Raw genomic sequence first — 20573 nt, forward strand, 5'->3', positions numbered from 1 at the left:
TGGGTGGAGATGTCTTCAAGTAAGTGGCACATACTGATCATTTTCAAAACCAGGTGCCATATCAAAAAGCCTACCGGAAGGCTTTTTAAGTCTGCAGAGGAAGTAGATTTAATTGCATTCCACTGCCTGTGCAACCCTAGACATGACACCCAAGTGAAGAGCCCTGATATTTATCTTTGCTGATGAGCACTGCTCTGTGTGTGCTTCTCCTCAGACATTGCTCCTTAAAAGGATACATTTTCTGGAAAAATCCCCGTCTCCCACAAAGCCCATAGGAACTTGCATGTGGCATCCATTTTCCTTGAGTTTAATGCAATTATCAGATTTGGATCTTTATTTCAGTTTCACTGTTGTGCTAAAAATATCAAACTGGGATTACAAACCCAGAAGGTGTTCTCACAGATGGGTAAACTGTAGGCATGAAGATAACTCAAAATTCTGGAGAATTAATGGAGGGAAAAAAAACAACTGTAAATGCTGGCCACGTCCTTTAAGTTTTTATTTTGATTATTTCTTAGCATGCCATTTTTTTCATTTGATACCAGATATATGTGACTCATAACTGGGAGAAGAGAAGGAGTGAAATAAAAGAATAGGAAGTAAATAGGTTGGTTTGCCACTTGAAGATGAAGTGCACTACATCAATGCAAAGGTTAATAAACCTTAACACAATTTGTCTATCAAATGTGAGTCTCTAAAATATTAGGCGCCTAATGGTGTCACTGACAGTGGGTTGCAAAATTGCATTCTGTTATAGAAAAAGTGTTTTTCAATCTTTTCACTTGATACCAAAAACTTTGTTTGTTGGCACCTGTAATAAAATACCACCTGCAAATGATTCACAGTGTGACTCACCACAGTTTGTGCTAGACGAACAGTAGCACATCAGAATAACTCTGTAATCAGTTACTTGAATCTCTACGAAATACTAAATTGACTTTATGGTGCTCTTTTATAAATTGTTATTACATTTTACTGATCCTTGTTTTCATTCTTAACTGCTGTGTTCTATGTCTACACTTTTTAACTACTAAAGATAATAATGTAGGCATCCATTTCCTTGAAATTCACTTTCCCATTAAATATGACTGATAAAAAGCAAATACCCAGTTTAGACTGGGATTAAAAGTATTCTCATCTTTTTTTCATTTTGACTTTGGCTGGGTTTTATACACACCCATTGCCTTAAAGAAGCACCTCTTGAAACATCTGGAATTGATCTTGGCAAAACAGAGGAAAGGTAAGTAGAAGTATTACAGTCTCTTTTAGCAAATAGGAAACCCAGGAGGGTTAACTACTTTGTATGGGCTGTCACACCTCTGATTCATGAGATTCAGTTCCTTCATCACAAAACAAAGCCTCTTTGAAATTCTGGGATTTCTAGCATTTGCTTCTTCTTCACAATGCTAACTCTGATAAACAAATTCCTCGCTCGGAAGGGAAGTTGAAAAGTTGAGTGTTTTTTTCATTCTTTCTCATGGGAAAGGGGTTGGGGTTTTGGGGCTTTTTTACTTTCTTGTTAGGTGAGTCATAACATCCTGAACACACTCTAGAGTAACACAAAACAGATGTTAAAGACAGTGTCATGTGTGTAATCTTCAACATCTAAGGTATTATGCATTTTTAGGGTAGTGTTAGAGAAGACGGCAGAATGGCTCCCACAGAATTTTTCACAGGATGAGGCTGAAGCTGTGCAAAGTCAATTCATTTTCCTTTTCTCATCTTGTCAATACTGACATAAAACTTTTTCATAAGGAACGTGAGACAGACAAGACCTGCTAATTGCGAGGGGGAAGGAAGAGGAGGTCTTTCATTATCGGCACAACCTGTGCTGCTTCATAAACAGTGAGTGATCAAATCTTTTAGAGATAAACCCTTGAATGCTTGCTGCTCTACTGCAGCAACACATTGTGAAGGCTTCAGGCATTGGTTTGGGGAAGACTGAATCCCAGCATATGGAGGGACTGCCAATAGCCATGTAGGAGAAAAACAAAGCTGAACTCCTGCATCTCTGTTTCCTGCTGCCTCTCTCCGGCCTTAGGCTGCAAAGCTATTTCACATGCTGATTTTTAACAACACATAAACAATGAAAAACAGCCTTAAAAATCAGTCTTGCCATATAAAAACATTCTCTTTAAAGAAGCCAGAGGTATGGGATAAAATGGGACAAGGAAGTTAAGGTAGACAAAAGTGTAAAGTGAGGGTGATTAACCACCTTTTCTCAGCAGAAATTTTGAGGTTTAGAATTCAATGGTGAGAACTCCAGTATGTATGCAAATCATATTTCTAATGCTCAAAAAACATTTTCCTGAGAAACACAGTATTTCTTTACTATTTCTGTAAGGCATAGACTGCATGATATCCTCCAAGATATCACTGGGTTTCTAGAGGTGATGAAATATGGTTTCAAAATTTAATTCAACCAGTTCTGAGTCCCTAAGCATAATTGATGAAAGAAGGAAAAAAGTAAGGCATTTCAACTAGATGGAAGAAGGCGATAAGTTTGAATAAATGTATGGCCCTTACATATCCATCTGTATTTCAATAGGAGTTGTAACACTGGAAGTTGAATTATTAAAAAAAAAATCCAAAATCCTACATAAAGAAACATAAGAACAATGTTTGGGCATGCTTAACTAGCTAATTGTATTAAATACAGGAAAAGTTTAGAACCACAAATGTATAATTCGAGCTGAATATCTCTATTCATAACAAAGCACTGGAGTAGATTATTTAGTAGTTTGAGTAGTCTCCATCACTGGAGGATTTTAAGATAAAAATAACAAACCTCTGACTGAATGATACAGGCACAGTTGATCCAGCCCTCAGAAATTTTTAAGGTTCACTTCCCTCTGATTCACTAAGACACATTGTTTATTAAATACACACTTTTCAGAAAAACGTAAACATATTTAGTGCTGTACCATAATAAGGAGTATAGCAGTAAAGCTGCATGACGTGTTTCGGGGCACAGTTGCCTTCCGACCTGAGCAGAGAGAAGAACAGCAAAATGGAGTTCTATTTCTCTTACCTATGTCTTCAGTTTTTTATGATCCATCAGCCTGGTCATGACATTGTATGAGCAGAAACATCAAGTGGTCGCTGCTCAGTTTTGTGACCCTAATAACTAAATACCTCAGTATGAAAAGAGATATGCTACTGTATAACCCAAAGAGGACTTCTGCCCATGAAAAAATTTCATAGAAATTAAAAACAGTGAAATGCCACTACTTCAAATATTGTAAGACACTTGGAAAGTGTGTCTTCTAAACCATCATTGAAACTAGTCACTCGTTCTCTGTTACTGGATAAGATCTCATAGTTGGCAAAAACTTGTAAGTGCAAAATCTGTTTCTTTCTGTTACCGTGAGAGAAAAGCTAAAAGCTTTGGGTTCTGTTTGTTGGGGTTTTTTTCTCTTGTTTTTTTGGGTTTTTTTCCCCACAAAACCAGCAAAGTGTTGCTATGTTGTCTTTTAAGTTTAGATATGAAGATTTTATTTCCAAGTCAAATAAACCTCAATCTAATTACATTTCAGGGTAAGCAGAAGAGGGAAGGGACATTAGAAAGAAGACAAAGTCTTGAATCTCAAAATATCTGTATTAAACTGGCTTCACTCATCCCTAAACACTGGTACCTACTTATCAAGTCTCTTTCTAACTAAATACATCAAAGAAACTGGAGCACTGCCAAATCTAGATACACTAAAGCAGATATACTTGACTATACTGAGACAAGAGACAGAGGATTTTGTGGGATTTTTGAAAGAGATTATATCCATTAATGCCACAGAAGAATATAATGATTTACATTACTCGAGAGCTGTGCCAAATGAATTAGTAATCATCAGATATCTTTTCTAAAGTGCCACAAGAAACTCTTTAGCAGTCACCTTCTAGAAAAGCACAAGTTCAAAAATTTGTCACATCCAAAAAATGTCATAGTACATAATCAAAAAGCACAAGTTATCTGCAATGTAGTTAACCCTGTGCTAACTTATCACACTACAACCTTGAGTTCCACTTTACTTGATACCTATGATGTCCTGGACACCAAAACCTCCAAGTGATGCAACAGCCTGTGTAATGTTGTTTCTTCAACAGAGACAAGAAAAGAAGTGAATCATCCTGAGCATTTGCTGCCATTTTAGGAAATAAAAATAGATTCTCACCTGACAGAAAACTTGTTAATTTTCCTGTGGTTTGATGTCTTTTTACAATAGGCTGTTACAAGTTTTGTATTGGATCACTTCTTATCTTTCATGTTCTCACAGGATTATAAGGAAAGAAAGATTCATTAAGGAAATAGAAAGAACGAGAGCAAAGCAATATAAGTGAGTGCTTTCCTGGGAAAGAGGCTGGCCCTGGGAGTGCCAATGGGCCTCACTGTCCCTGCCCAAACCCTCCAGTACTCCCCCAGAAGCCTAAAGCCTACTACCCCATTTCAGCTCCCCAGCTCCTGGCTGGGACGGTGGGACTGGTCCTGGCTGTCACTCCCTGTTTCACTAAACCTCATGGGAAACCCCCTGCACTCCAGGTCCTCAGAGAATGCCTGTCCCCTGGTAAAGACGACAGAGATCAGAGTCCATTTCCTAAAACAGATTGAGGTATCTTTTCCAGTTTCACTTCATTTCAATTTACATTCAGGAAAAAACCATGAGAGACAAAGACTGCATGCTTGACTATGAGCCCCAGCCTCTACCTCACACAAATGCGTTCTGTTTTCCCCCTTCCTCATTTTTCTTACCTTCAGTTCTCTGTTGCACAGTGGTTCAGCAACACATCTAAGAATTAAAGATGAGCCTTTTCCTAAAATTTACTGCAGAGGAATCTGTATGTCCTGGTTTTCAAACCATTTATTGAAGATAGTCTGTAGAAGAGATGTTTGCTGCTCTGGACCCTCGCTTTCCCCAGGCAATGCATAGTGCACAGAGCACAGGTATGTGCAGAAACAGCTCAGTCTTTCCTCTAAAACCACATTTGCTAACATGACAGTAATATGACACGTCAAAACAGCACCCAATTCAACATATTTGGCCTAGCCCAAAAGTCATTGTTTCGCAGCAGAGGAGCAAATCACTGGGACCCAGATGTGCAGTTGGGGTCAGTTGTTTTAAGGATAATGCTACAAAATCAAGCAGGATATAATTTTTACCACCCCTCTCTGCTTGTTTTAGATATTATGTCTTCAGTGTCATTATTCTAAAAGACAATTCTACTTCTGGAGTTACTATGGATCCCAATTTTAAGTGAAGAAACGTATCTGAAAGCAGCAATTGAAAGGTACCATCTGCACCTTTCTCATATTTGCATTTATACACAAATACTTAGATGATAGGGTTATTGACTCAGTTTGTGGATAAATATTTGGACTTATATAGGTTCCTTCTCTGAACAAAATATTTATACCTAAAATGCTTTAGCGCTGCATTTGTTACTGGTGCAAAGCCCTGAACCTAAATGCCACTACTACTATATTGCACAAATTCAAAAATAGAAAATCTGACTTAAACACATTGTTAGATATTTCAATTTGATCTTAAATTCAGATTCAACTATTTCTTGGTTAAAAAATAATGGATTTTTAATAGAATTTTAATTTAATTCAATATGATATTATTAAACCTATATAAATTAGAAAATATGACAGTTGAAGACATATGTATAAAATGCCTTGCTGATAATCCTACATCATTATGGTCAAAGTCTTTTTAAGATGGGCCTCATTTCAGTCTTTGTATTTCGAACATCCTAATGAAAACAAGCTGCCAAGTAAGAGGTGTTTTATTTGGATGTATTACCTGTATTAGAAACGATTGTCTAAAAGCCCTCACTGAAGCCCACACACCACCCTCACAGAATAGACCAGTACTGCAAGTTTTACAGTTCCAAAACAGAATTTGATGAGGCTATTCCCACTGACTCAGACTGAAGTATCAGGGAAAGTAACACCAAAGCACTAAGGTTTGGATTTAAGGAAAAACAATTTATTTTCAGATAAGATACCTGCTACTTCTACTTTAGATATTGGTTAACCTGTCTAAAATGAAAGCAGCAGAATGAAATTGAGTATTTTCTAACCTTCTCTAAGTAGAATCAGCTATTTCAGAGCATCTTTAACCAGAATCACCTTTCCTTGTCTGATCAGGTGTTATGAATGAATGATGTATGTTTAAATCAGCTCTTGCCTTTTGCCCAGGCCTCAGGTAGCAGGCAGTATCTTTACTTACCCTAAGACCCGCTCTTATCTGCAAGTTCTTTAATAATGGCTGATTCGGTCTATTATAAATTGAATCCTTTATTAAGACACAAAACTAACAGACATAAGACTTAGACTATTATTACACAGGGATAAGACAAAAGGCATACTGGTATTATACACGCAGGGTTAAAGGTACCATTAAATTTACAGCTATCTAAGAAATAGTATCATTTAGGATTCAATGGTTTCTCACCATCCAATCTTGATGGAGTACACATCGAAAAATCCTCTCTCTCAATTCCCAGGAAAGTAACCTGGAGTTGTGTCCAAGCTCCAGGGAGAAATTTTCTCACACATTCCTGAGGAATGTGTAAGAGACTTTTGCCTTTGCGTTAATTTGTGTGGACTTTTATAGACATAAGCACCATGTCTTTCGGTCACTGATGTTTATTTTCTTTTATTTCTTTCCACATCTGCTCTCATACCAAGATGTGTACTGGGGCTGGAGTTTTAGACTCCCACATGCCTGGGGGGTGACTCCTTGCTGGGCTGTCTGACCCCTCACTGTGCTATTAATGTGGCCTGAATTCTCTCTTCCAAATGCCCCAGCCATGAGAGAGAGGGGATGTCCTGCCACATCAGGTTAACCTGCCAAACAGGAGGGGTGAAAGTCATCAAGGAACATCATAGACTCCAGATAAGGAATGAAGGTTTTGACAAAACTGTGAACGCCTTCTGTGGAAAAAATTAGATCACTGAACTTGGAGGGCAAAGAAACCATGCAAATGGTTCAAACAAGAATTTAAGACACAGATCAACAGGGATGTTTCTGAATGGAAATCACCTGCTGGATGATAAAATATTTTTGAACACCTAACACAAATAAATGGAGTAGATAGGGAACATTTTAAATCGTCTTTGTCAGGAAACCCTGGTTTCTATCTTCCATTGCCCCTTCTACTCAAAGTTTGTCACTGGAAAACTATAACATGGAATGAACTGCAGTCCAGTGCTAAGAACATAAATGTAAGAGCAGAGACGGAAGCAATTCATCTGAGCAGAGGTCCATGTAACCTGTATCCCACATCTGAAATGGGCCTGTACGCAATGTATGCTGAGAGAGCTCAGGAGTAGCAAAAGCAGATACTGCTACTTTCTCTCCCTATTTCTGTGGTTCACAGCAGTCTGCCATTTGGGGATTCTTTTTTTTTTTTTTTTTCAGCTAAAAGCTGCATCTGCATCCTGTTTTATAGCCCTTGATTGATTTTCTTCCATAAATTTGCCTAAGAGTTTTTCAAACCCATTTACAGAGAGAGCCTCCACAGGAGTGCTGGTGATGAGTTCCAGACTTTTCCTGCATGCTGTGTGTAAAAGCTCTTCCTTTCCTTTGATTTATACCTGCAGCCTGACCATTTCATCTGATGCTCCAGTGGACTGTTGTGAGAAAAGGGGAATAATTGTACCCTGTTGCATTTCTGCATGCTCCTCTATTAAATTCTCCCTCAGCCATTTTAAAAACTCTTCATCTCTTGAAACTCTATTCGTATTGTACTGGATCTTGCTGGGATGAGTTAATTTTCTTCATAGCAACCCATATGTTTCTGTGTTTCAGATCTGTGACCAAAGAATTGACAGTTGCACTACATGATTGTTCTGGGTTCCTTCCCACTGCAATATTCTATTCCATTCTATTCCATTCTTAAAAAAATGTTGATAACACAATAATGTTTTAGCCACTGCTGAACGTTGTTTGCATGATGCCAAGACTCCGTTTCTCACTCTGCTCTCACATGTAGATTAGGGATCGGCAAGAGACTGGGAGAGGATGCTGGCAGAGCAGACGACTCAATATCTCTCTTCTTCTGAGAAAAGAGGTATTCCACATCATAAAACATCATGCTCAGCAACAAAACCAGACAAATATTTTCCCAAGTAACTAGTGCTTAGAGACTGGCTGGGCACTGGTTGACTGGTGGTAAGTTAAGTTTGTACTAATTGTTTTTTCTTTTCTTTTTTTTCCCCTCTACACTTTGTATTTAGCTCAATCCTTGAGTTTTCTCACTGTTCCCCTTGAATTCCCCACCCCATTCCATGGGGGTGGAGCAAACAAAGATTCATTGGAGCCTTACCTGCCAGCTGAGGTTAACTCCACAAGCATATGCAAAGTGCTTCATACTTTCATTCATCCAGAGAACCCCATGTATTTTCTCATTTGCCATCTTCCATTCCTTTATGTTGAGGATGATTTAAGTGAATAGTACATCTCATATTGCAGAAAACCATTTAATCAATGCAATGGGTTTTCTAAGATCAGAAACATTACCAAACGTTAACCTGACAAATTGCAACCTTGAGAAGAAATGCTATGTGTATGACAAAGACGAAGCCAAGCAAAAAAACATCCACCTGATTTTTATGATAACACACCTGCCACCATGTGGGAAAGTAGCAGCAGTATTGCATGGTATGTAGTGTGAGGAGTAGAAGGTGGAGGACAAAAGTTTAAAAAACTTCCTAGAAACTAAAGCACAGTCTGTAGAAGAAAGGGAATTCTCACAAGAGAACATTCTGAGAATTATCTCATGGAGACGTCATTCAAGCTGTCAGTGCACTGCCTACTTTTCCTGCCTGCTCTTCCTGCCTGCTCCAGTCTCCCATGTTCCTCTCCTCCTGCTCTCAGCACCTGATTTCTCAAGGCCCTTTTGTCCAGACAAAAAGTTACCCAAGACAGGATACAAGAAAATGAGAGACTCTGTGTGTTTCTTTGTATGTGCACATGTGTGTTTCTGCATGTGTGAGAGTGTACATGTTCTGAAGGCTTACAGAAGAATAGGGAATTTACTCACTCGAGGTAGCCTACAAAGTAAACTACAACCTAGGCCACAGAAGAAGGCAGTAAAAAATCTGTCCAATGTGAAGACCTAAATCCTTCTCGACAAACCCAAGTCTCAGTTTAACTAAGCATACAAGCAAGACACCCGGTACCAGGCAGCCATGGCAATGTCCCAAAACCTGTTGAAACAGTAATGTCCCTGCAAATCATCTGTCCAGCTACGGCCATCTGCAAGGCAGCTGGAATGGCTTGCAAAACACCAGGAGGCTCAGATTCAAAGTTTCTTATCCTTTGGAGGGAAAGAAAAAGGAATTTTACCAGCATCCTACAGATGTCCTGAACCATGGAGAAGAATAGAATTTATTTGGAATGATCTTTTGGGAGTTAAAGAGAGGAAACCTACCTCTTTTTTTTCGTAATAAAAAAAGAATAATAAGTACCCTGGCTCAGTCAGACAGTCTCACAGTGCTCCACCAAGTGTGTGAGTCAGGATTTTAATTTACTGAATCTGTATGAGTCTTTCCCAACATCCTGTGCTTTTCTGTGTGCTCAATAGTCTTATCTTTTAGATATGTTTACTTTCCAGGGTGGAAATCAGACTTTCTGGTCTGTGGTTACCAGGTTTTCCTCTGTGGTTCTCAGACTTTTTTTTGTAATGGGAGTTACTCTTCTAGAACAGTAAAAATTGCACTGCACTGTTTACAACTACAGTTTACAAGGCTTTGCCATATGCTTCGCAGTTTCACATCTGAGTTACTCCGAAGATTTCTTCCAAATGTCACCCAGTTCTGGAGACTTATCTAACTTTTGTTTGGTCTAATTCCTCCCGCATATTCACAACAAATTTCTCTAACTCCTCCAATCCCTCTGCTGCAAAGAATAATGGGGAAGTGAAAATTATCAAAGACTTACACAATAGACTAATAAAAAAAATCTGCTGTGTCTTCTTCATCCCTGAGTACCCTCCTACACCCTGGTCATCAAATTTTCTGTTTGTCTTCCTGTATCTGGTGAAGAAGCAAACAACTTCTTACAACTTGAACATTGCAAACCACTCCTCAAATTTTGTTCTAGTCATCAGACTCTGTCTTCAAGTTATCATGTTTTATGGGCTTTCTTTTTCTTCTCATTTATACAATCTTTCCATTTTCTATAAGGCAGATCTTTTCTTAGGACAGCCTCCTTAAGTTTTCTGTCATGTCAGGCAGGCCCAGAAAAAACTGGACTTTTTGTTTTACTTTGTACCTTTGATATTACTAATAGCATACATTTCTACAGTACTTTTCCTCAGCAGATACCAGAGTGTTCTAGGAAGGAGATATCAGCACTAGCTCTGCTTTTGAGAAAAGGAAACATGAGTGGTGAAATAGATGCCCCTAAGCCTTTCAACAGACCACTAGCAAACCAGGGATAAAATCCTCCTCAGTACCAATATTCCTTGCATTGCATACACCAATAGGATGGAATTCACATGCATGTTTGCACACTTCAATGGGCATCCATCCAGTCATTTCAGCTTTACCATGCAAGAAGACCTCTACAATCATACCTGATTTACTGGACACTAACAGTAATGAAGAAAAACAGAAAAAGATATCTAGGATAGATTAACAAAAACAGACTTGACTTTGAAATTTAAGAAATATCTGTATATTATAAAACCAACCTAAAAATGAAGCAGTTTCTTCAAACCTCTTTTGCTACTAAGAAACAATGAACTGCAATGGCTAAGCTTGAGTCTAGTAAAAGTTGCATTTACATTTCTGTACTGTGACAGAATAGTTTTCAGACTGGAAGGGTTTTACACTGGGACATGTTGAACTCAGCTTTGCAGTGTTCCTTGGTCCATAAATAAAACATTTCAATTATTATACAAAGTGCAACCTTTAATTAAAATTAACCATAAGAGGCACTAAGAAGGGGAAAGGATATGACAGGGATTTGTGCTAAATGACAAGCATTGAGAGCAGACTGACCAAGGTACTCTGAAATGTGTTGGAATTCAATCTTAAAACAGTTCATTGTGCCTCATTCTCTATTGCATGAAGGCTCCTTCATGCTGCTTGGCTGAAGAAACAGTCATAAGGTAAATAAGAATAAAAGTTATTGGCACTAGATAATTCGTGTCACTATCACTTAGTCAAAATGGTGCAGGGAATCACTTCAGTGTGAGATCTATTATAGCATGACTCCCACTTAAATTTAAACAGGCAGCAGAGAAAAAGGAGGAGTCAAACTAAGAATGAAGAAGAAACTGATGCAGCAGGGGAGAAATTAACATTTAATATTAAATTTAAAAAAAAACCAAAAACAAACAAAAACCAAACAAAAAACCCCCCACAAATAAAAGCTGGAAACCAAAAGAAACTGAAATGCTACAGTAGTTCAAGGACATGTAGAAAAGATATTTTCACCTTGATTTCAGTGTGTTACTTGATATCCCTGTTTAAAATTTTGTGCAATAAACAGGTTTTGTCTTTATTTCCTGAAATTATATTCTGTAGAGTCACAAGGTTACACATTCAAGCTGAATATCAGAATAAAAAGGAAATTTCTACTAAATTCTTGTTTAAGAAAGAGTGCAGTTAGTGGTTTTTCTTTTTTTTTTTTTTTTTCGTCCAACCCCAACTAAAGAATTGCAATCATTACAACAGGCCAGGCCTTCTTATTATGCCAGCAACTAATGCAGAAGTTATATTTCTAAAAGGATTTAGCTTGCATGCTTCTGAGACCATCGAGACCATCATTTGTGTATTACAGCTTTATTCTCACTGCTAAAAAATGTGGATGTTCTTAGAATACTCACTGGCAAGTAATAAATATTTTGAGCCAAAATTCTTTTGAAGACAAGAGACTCAGATTTGCAATGATTTACCATTATTTACCATCACACCCATAAAAGACTGACTCTGTGAAGTCCCTCAGGTAATCTTAGAGCACCTATAACCAGAGCACCCTCTCCACTTCTACTTACATGCAGCTTTTCCTGCTTGAATTATTCCTAAATAATTATGAAATAGCGCATACAGTATTCCCACCATGTCACAAACATCCCTATGTTCTTTGTGTGTCTTTTATGACACATTTTTAAACTACATTATAGGAGAGGAAAGCTGTGTTTTGATAGCCATTAACACCATAATCTCTGTAAAATGTAGAAAGATGAAAACTAAATGTTATTCTTGCTGCATCAGTCATGTTGTCATAAACCAGAGCTGTGATAACAAGTTTTACTGTTAGCTTAGCAGTTTTACACTGCTAAGAGTATGCATACTCATCATTTTTACTTCTTCCTAAAACCATTTTTCTTTCCATGAGGCCATTTACAATTGCCCTTTTAAATTCCATTGCTTCTGTGAACTCCTGTTCCTGAGAAACATAAACACGTAGCTCATTGCAACAAGAAGTGATGAATTGCAGCATGATTTTTAAAGTTTTGTATTTAAAAAAAATGCTTGGCATAAATCCTGTCTTTGAGTTTAAATCCAATGCAGACTATGTGTTATTGACTTTGAGACTTCATAGCAATGAAAACGCTTGACTGATACATCACAAGAATTATTCCTTTCTGTTGGCGTTCACGGCAGCTGTGCTGAGAGGAAACACCATGGCTGATGGGGCCCATGAGAGAAAGCTGTTACACTGTTCTGTATTCATTACTGAGCCTAATTACTCCCAGATTACAATGCAAAATGCATCTGCTTTGAATGACATTCTAGTAATAGACATGCAGAGTGAACCAAATAGCTCTTCCTGATGTCATATAAGTGATTTCTTCTTTAAGAGGGTGAATGGCACCGATATGCAGATATATTTTATTCACAACAATTTAACAATTTAATCCTAATTATTCACAGCAGTTGGATGGGCTTTTTTCGCGTACCCAATAAAACCTCCACATTGCAAGTGACATCTATCATACTGTATCCAGGAGCACATCCATGTTGTCTGGTCCAGGCACTCTCACAACAGCAATGTGCTTGCAACCCAGTCTGAAGGACCGGTGGTGGTCCAGACTTTCATTCCATCTCTGCAGCTCCTGGTTTCCATACCAATAAAATTCAAGCATGTAGGCTAGATGGGAGCAGTAGAGCCCTTCAATGAATTGCCAGATCAGGGCAATGGAGATTGCATTTCTTGCACCTGCCTGTATAAGTTTTGCAAGAAGTGCAGTGGATTCATTTGGAGGATACAATAACTTAAAAGAGAAATTTAACTAATTGCTGCTTACAAAGTTTGCTTCTGTTCTTGGGTTTGGGTACTTGGTTGGGGGTTTGGAGGTTTTTCCTTTTTTTTTCTTTTTATTGTTTCAGTTTGCCTAAAATAACAACAAATATCAAATTTCAATTTTAGATTAGAGGGATTTAGAATGTCTTCTAGAACACTCAAGGGACAGTTATTCTACTACATCAGCTAAGAGAGAAAATAGAGGTAATGTTTTTAGAAGGCATTTCTTTGTCCTTTTTTTGTTCTTTTTTTTTTCTTAATATAAAAATATTATGTCCCAAAGAAAGAACAAGAGCAAGCAGCATCAGTGTCCATATAAGAAATTGGTATGGGTCCTGTAACTTGATAAAAGCAGTCTACTAGAAATATTTTCTGTGGATTAGAAAGTTGTATGTTACAATTTAACTTGCATTGAATTTGTACTAATGAATTATAAACCACTAAAAATAATAGTGTAAACAACTTTAATGAAAATCCTGATTTCAGAAGTTTAGTGACATATGATGCAGTATCACTGTAATAAGTCCTCTACATTTGCATAGCTCTTCAATTATTTTTTTTTAATTAAACATGCTCTAAAAAAACTTAGCCATTCTTACTACTAATATATTGTGTTCTCATTTTTTTTTCAGAAATAACTCTGCTTTAGATTAAAATTACATAGGTAATTTCACCACAACTACACTATAAATTGCATCACTTCATACTTCTCACAGGACCTCTTTCCACTGAAAATATTATCTATTGCTCCTTACCTTCGATAAAATCTAGTGCAGACTTTCAATGATTGACTGAAAGTGGAGCTTGAGAAAGACTATTTTTGGGGGGTAACCGTAGAACCTCTGTGTTCAGCACAGGTGATTTGCCTTTTCTTTCTGTTCCTGGCGTTCAATCACTTCCACTTCCCTCTGCAATTCTGGATTCCAAAGATAAGGGAATTAGTTCTTTCTAATTGCATCAATGAACATGAGAGTAGTAAAAGAGGAGAGGCAGAAAATTGCTTGTAAGACTTAAAAGGAGTAGGTAATGTTAAAATGTGTGAATGCAAAAATGGTCAATATAAGACCAAGCCACCTCTATAGCACACATTCCTTTCAAAGGCAAATACAAGAGGTGACTCTGTTGTCATGCCTTGGAAGTAACGTGGAAACACCTGAATGTAAACAATGTTACAATTTGCCAAAATTAAAACTAGATTTAGAAAAGAAAACGTGAGACCAAATGCTTTTCCAGTTCAATATTTATGGTCATTTAATTTGTCTGGAAATGCTGAAAAATTGACCCATATATAGAAACAGGTGTTTCTGCAGAAGACAGAGCACTGAAAAAACACAGATAAAGAACAGTTTCAGGCATTTACAGATTTTAATATTATATTTTACAGTTCTCCCAGAAAGGAAAAAAAGAGAAGGTCACATCTGAAATGCAATTTTCATCATTATTGCTTGGCAGCAGAAAGCAGACAGAAAGGGATCTGACTGACAATAAAACCTCCTCAAGCAGTGCAGTGTGTGGGGAGAACTGTGTGGGACTTAAGGGGTTTCACAACAGAGAGGACTGTAGAAGGTAGTCTGTGATAAAACAATCCTAGTGGAACACCCTTCTAAATGTGCACGACATCTGACAGTGCAGCAAGAATGCTAAATCTAGAGGTGAAGATGGCATTGGAGCTGAACAGGGTCATAGAGGATTAGAATGTTTTAGAGAATCTTTCGCATGAGAAACAAAGCAGTGGCTTTCTTATATATAATTTATCATCCCACCTAGTTATTTATACCTATCATCGATATCTGGTAAGCAAAATATTCTGGATTGATTGTTGACTATGAAGCATGATTGCCTAGTGAAATGTCACTTCATTGTTCCCCTGATTAAGAGCATTTTTTTGTTGAATATTTTTAAAGAACTCCCAAATCAATGCAATTGAAAGAAAACCAACAAAAAATACTTTTAGAGTGTTCGGCTCTAAAAAACTCAAATGAATCAGGAGAATGCACTTATTTTTGTCACTAAAACTTTTTCAGTTAATTTTCAGGAACACAATTCAAGAAATTCTATGTATTAAAAGTACATAAAAGAAGAAAAACAAACAAAAACCTAAACAAACAAACAAAAAAACTACCCAGCAGGGTTTGGAAGTGTGAGAGAATCTACTTTTGTCCACACTTGCTCTTATTCTCCTACTAGACTATCCCTCAATTCATTCATAAATATTAAAGGTGGAATGCTGACGTGTCAGGTTTGGCAGATATATGAGTGGATACAGGCATATACAAAATATAATAACAATGTGCTAATGGTGAGGATAGCTGGTAATGAAGAATCATTGTGGCATTTTAATGTGCTTTAGAATCACTGCTCCTATTGACTTGAAAGTAAACAGTGTCTTCAAGAAGCATAACCCAACCTGAGGTCTTGTTAGAGGCACATATTTACCACTGCATGGAAAAAACTTCTGGTAAAACAGGTGTTCAGACTTACCAGTAAATTTGCAGTAGCTAAAGAGTATTTGCATTTAGGGAGCAAAGTTTCTTGGTGACAGAGACAGACCAGAAACATCAGTTTTACCACTACAAACAGGTCTTGAAAGTATTGCTATCTCCCCTCAGATCCTAGTGCTTGCTGAAGTTTAAATTTCCTTCTGGGCTCCTCATAGATTAGACTCCAAGTCTGTATCTTCATTAGACACTCATTAAATTTGCAAATGACAGAAGAGAGTCAGCAGGCCAAAAGAAAAAAAAAGTTCAAGTGTACTACACTTTTTGCTATTTACAGAATAGGGCCAAAGCTTGGTCATGATGACTTAAACTTGTGTCTCAGCCACTGATAGACAGAAAAAAGAAATTTACTGATTTTGAAGTATGGAATGAAATAATAAGGTTTTCTTTTCTTGGTTTGCCTGAGTTTAGTAATCAGCTTGTTACAGTTAGCAGTTATGCCTAATCATATGTTTAGCTAAATTGGGGAAAAAAATGGCAATTAGACATTTTACATGCATCCAGCTATCCAGTAGGAATTATTATTAGAAAAGCACACACTGAATTATACTTGGATTAGCCTGAATTGCCTGCAGTAAAGGACCCTGAGAGAAAAGCACCCCACAATTCTTACATTACCCAGGAGAAAGAAGACACACACTGGAGGCAATTGCTGATTGACAGGTTGATTTCTTGGGAAATTTTGGGGTTTTTTCCCCTGAAATCCAATGCAGGTATTTCCCCAGAGGAGAAATCAAAACCATTAGTGAGCCATATGTGAACATAAATTCAGCAGAAGTCTCTTAAGGATCCATGATCATATCATATCAACAGAGAGAAAATGTTTAATCCTTCTTTTGATGTCTGCTCAAAAAGACTTCACTGATTGATTCAAGGCTGCTGTCCTTTACTCCCCATGACATGGCAATTGCTTAAATATGGTTATATTTGAATTAAGTCACATTGCCCACAGCTTGTCTCTTTTCCTGTGATGCCCGAGGTGTGAGCTGTAGATAAAAACCTTACTGAAGAGCACAGTTTTCACACAAGTAGAGAGGTCAAGCTTGACAGTGGAAGGCAGGTTCAGGGAGAAACTTGGCCATTGAGATTTCAGCCCTGCAGCTGCCACCCAAAACTGAAGCCTCTCTACTACAACGTAAGGAGAATGCATTCAATACCCATATAGTGTCCCGTCAGGCAGGTGCCTTGGTTTAGGTTTTGGGGTGACCAAGCTATTGGATATTGGGAATGAGGGGTTCATCCCTAAGTCTGTTTCTCACTGTGTCTCAGTGTCACTATGGGAGTGAAAGGATTGCCTTAGGTGTCAAAATCATGGGTTTGAGTACAAAGAGGAAAACCTACTTTTTCTTAAATCACTCCTTTGGTTAGTAAGCACCTTTTGTATAATGAATTTCTTGTCATAAGTGTAATTTGTCAGCAAAGTAGCCTGTGATGGGACCTGCTTTTACAGCGTTCCTGGAGTGAAAGAAAATTGCATTCACTGCTAAAATTTAGAAAAATCCCTAAACTTTATTGCCATCATATCAAATCACTGAATTTAATATTTTATTTATTTGGAAACTTTTATGGCCAAATTTGCACAGTCACATTTTTATTTTCCTCTAGGAAATAAAACCTTTTTTCCTTTGCCTCTAGGACAATGCAGTATTTAAAATCAACAAAGTTTTCGATACTGCCACATAAAAGCAAGCTTGATGAAATACTTAATATTTCTAGGCTCTAAAAAAAATTTTGGTTTGATATTCATGTAACTTTTCCAGTATTTTCATGAAATCAAAATAAAAAAGACACTGGGAAACTTTACTGTCTCCTCTAAAATTTAGTTTATATAATTCTTTTGGAGATACCAAAAAATCTTACTAAAAGTTGCAAAGCATGAGCATAAACTGTCCAAGCTTCCAGGTATTGAGAAAAATAAACACTTAAAAACCAATCTACTGTTTCAGCTGTTGGCAGCTTTTACTAAAAAAAGCTATTCCACATCTAAGTGTAATTGCTATTCAAACAGATCGTGTTCAAAAGTGACCCTGTTTGACTCTGTACACAACAGCAATGAGCTACTCCTGCCATGGGAAGGAACTGCTGTGACTCCATGGTACCTTGCAAAGAGGTTTGGTGTCCTAAGAAGAACATAGAAAGGTGGCCAGTAGATAGACCAAAATTGTGTAAAGAAAACAGTGGTCTGGAAACCAGTCCCAGCCACTAAGCTGTGGCCAGGGTTTAACGCAATGAAAGAGCAGACTGATGTTCTCTGTAGGATGCTGCATACAACATAATCAGGTGTTACCATGGCTGGTTCAAAACCCCAGTGTGGTTCCTGAAGGAGTTGATGGTGCTGTATAAATCTGCAGGAGCTGTGCTGATGCCCAACTCAGGATCAGTGTTGGCTTGCTGCATTCTGCACTCTGGGGCCACACACAGCACAGAAGCTGACAGTAGGGGCAGCTCATTTTCATCTCATTGACTATTTTTTTCAAATAATGTCCTGACCCTCTAAAAACTGTCATTAATTCCTGTAAAACACTGAAGCATTTTGAATACATGAGTAGAAAATGTATATGTAGGAAAAATACCAACAAATGTAATGTTATTCAGCATAAGGGAAAGAAACTGTTCATTTATCACAATGGCTTGCCTTAGGAACATTAACAAACCTCATTTCTCTTCTTTGTCAATCGAAACTTTCTTTGACTCAGTTTTGTCTCTGTAACTTTGAGAACCTAAAAACAACTTTACAACAGCTGTGACTGAGCTCATAGAATGCTATTTTTGATTTTCCTTCATTAGAGATTTAGGGCTGATCTAGACATAGGCTGAAAATTAAATTTATGAAAGCTGCTTCAAAAGTGCTTTACCTTCTACAGGATCACCCCTTCCATGTCCAAACTTTGACAAGAAAGCCCTCCTCCTAGAAGTCTCCTTCAGACCATTTTTCTAATTTTTTTTCCTCCATTAGCAATGAGCTCATTTCCTATCTATGGAAAGCTTTGAACCTGGTGCATCAACCTTGTTACAGGACCAGCTGCAGTTTTCCCACCAGCACAGCAAAGAGGTGTTGTGTTACTGGGAGCCACAGGTACAGCCCAGAAGACAGACTGTGTATCAGAGCTCTGCTCCCTGTCTTCTGTGCAAAAGCAGTGCAAAGGCTAGGGAGGGGGGAGATTAAGCCAGGCTACTCAGTCCCTTATTCAGTTCTATATTTATACAGGTCTCATACCAGAAGTTTATATGATAAAATGTTTATGCTTCAGTATTTATGTGTGTTATGACAGCTAAATTAAGGGGTCCAACAGTTCTAGCATAAAATAAGTAAGCACAACACAGCATAATGAAATAAGGTCCTGTTTTAAAGTGTCTGATGTCAGCTTGATGTGCTAGCTTTCATAATTAATTACTTAATCTTTTGCTGTATGAGAGTTCTGACCTTTGACTTGAGTGTACACCTTACTTCTGTATCTTTTGAAAGCCACTATACCTATATACTACATAAAACATTCAAAATGACACGGAAGAGCTTAAAGAAAAATATTTTCAAAATATAAGGTCTAAAGACAAACATGATTGTAGTCTTAAATGCTAAAAAAGTATAATGGATATTAGCATTCTATTTTATTCTAGTGAAATAGTTGTGTCTCATGCACCTGCACAGGGCTGACACACTATTTCATATTTGCTCTTTGCCAGATGAAGAACTGGATGCCAGACTATTCCTAAGAGGACAGAAGAAAGCTACATCTAAAAATCTTTGCTACACTTAAGTTAAATTTACTTCGTCTGTTCCAAATTTGTATTCCAGAGGCAACAGCTAGCAAAAACAAACTAAAATAACAACAGCTAAACAAAGAAAGAAACCAATTCTCCCAGGAAGATGAAAAAAATTTATTAAAAAAAATTTAAATAGCAAAACCAAAAAGTAAACAAACAAATACTCCAAAACCAGAAACAAATTTGTACGTATCTTAATTTTAAGAGTGGAATAAGAACCAGCTCATCCTACTGATCTCAGGGTAGTATGAAACACACCGAAGGACTTGCCCTGAATTTCTTGAGTTTCTGGAGAGGACTTCTGTGATTGCTGAGCCATTCACAGGAGATATATTTTAGAATCCCACTTAATTCCAATTTTTTAGCACTTTAAAATTTTTAAAATAACAGACAATGCAGTAGAACATATGAATACTAAGATGCTCTACAGAATATTTGTACGAATATTACTTTGAGCTAGACAAACAACTGCTTTTGAGTATAAAAGTATTTATACACAATACACAGCTCCCCCACAAGCCACCTCTTGGCTGAGGAAGCCCAGCTTTCTCAGCCTCTCCTTACATAAGACATCCTCCAATTCCTTAATTATCTTTATGGCTCATCACTGGACTCAGTCCAGTAAGTCTACATCTTACTTGTAGTGAGGAGCCCAGAGCCTGACCCAGCACAGCAGATGTGTCTCACCAGAGCTGAATAGAGTAGGTGGATCACCAGCTCCAACCGGCAAACAATGCTCATTGTAAAGCATACCAGGAGGATGCTGACAGTCAGTATTTAAATACTATTTTTATTTTCCAAATTAGTATTTTTATTAATGGCATATTTCCATCTTTTAATTTTCTGTTATATTTAAAAGTTAATTGGCATAAAAAAGAAAGAAAAATAGTAGAAGACCGCAGCATTATTAGCAAGGAATTAGTGTAATCAAAAAACAAAAATTACATTTGGTCTTGATTGTATAAATCCTAGCTTGAGATCCCTATCCACTCCATCTTTTATCTGCATAGTATAAATTTATATTCCAGTCATGTAGTCATGACATCATTTT

General features: G+C 37.4%; 1 long non-coding RNA gene across 2 annotated transcripts in view; it reads left to right on the forward strand.

The window, feature by feature from the left end:
* The window catches only part of LOC116440523, a 31406-nt gene that overhangs the window by 4453 nt on the left and 6380 nt on the right, over positions 1-20573 (forward strand). The window contains exon 2 of one of the 2 annotated variants that reach the window (XR_004238657.1): positions 13386-13463. The exons of the other annotated variant lie outside the window; for it this stretch is intronic. This is a non-coding gene — a long non-coding RNA (uncharacterized LOC116440523). The remainder of the gene's footprint in view (positions 1-13385; positions 13464-20573) is intronic. 2 annotated transcript variants of the gene reach the window in all.

Source organism: Corvus moneduloides, chromosome 3 (genome assembly GCF_009650955.1).
Source record: "Corvus moneduloides isolate bCorMon1 chromosome 3, bCorMon1.pri, whole genome shotgun sequence".
Classification (NCBI taxonomy): domain Eukaryota; kingdom Metazoa; phylum Chordata; class Aves; order Passeriformes; family Corvidae; genus Corvus; species Corvus moneduloides.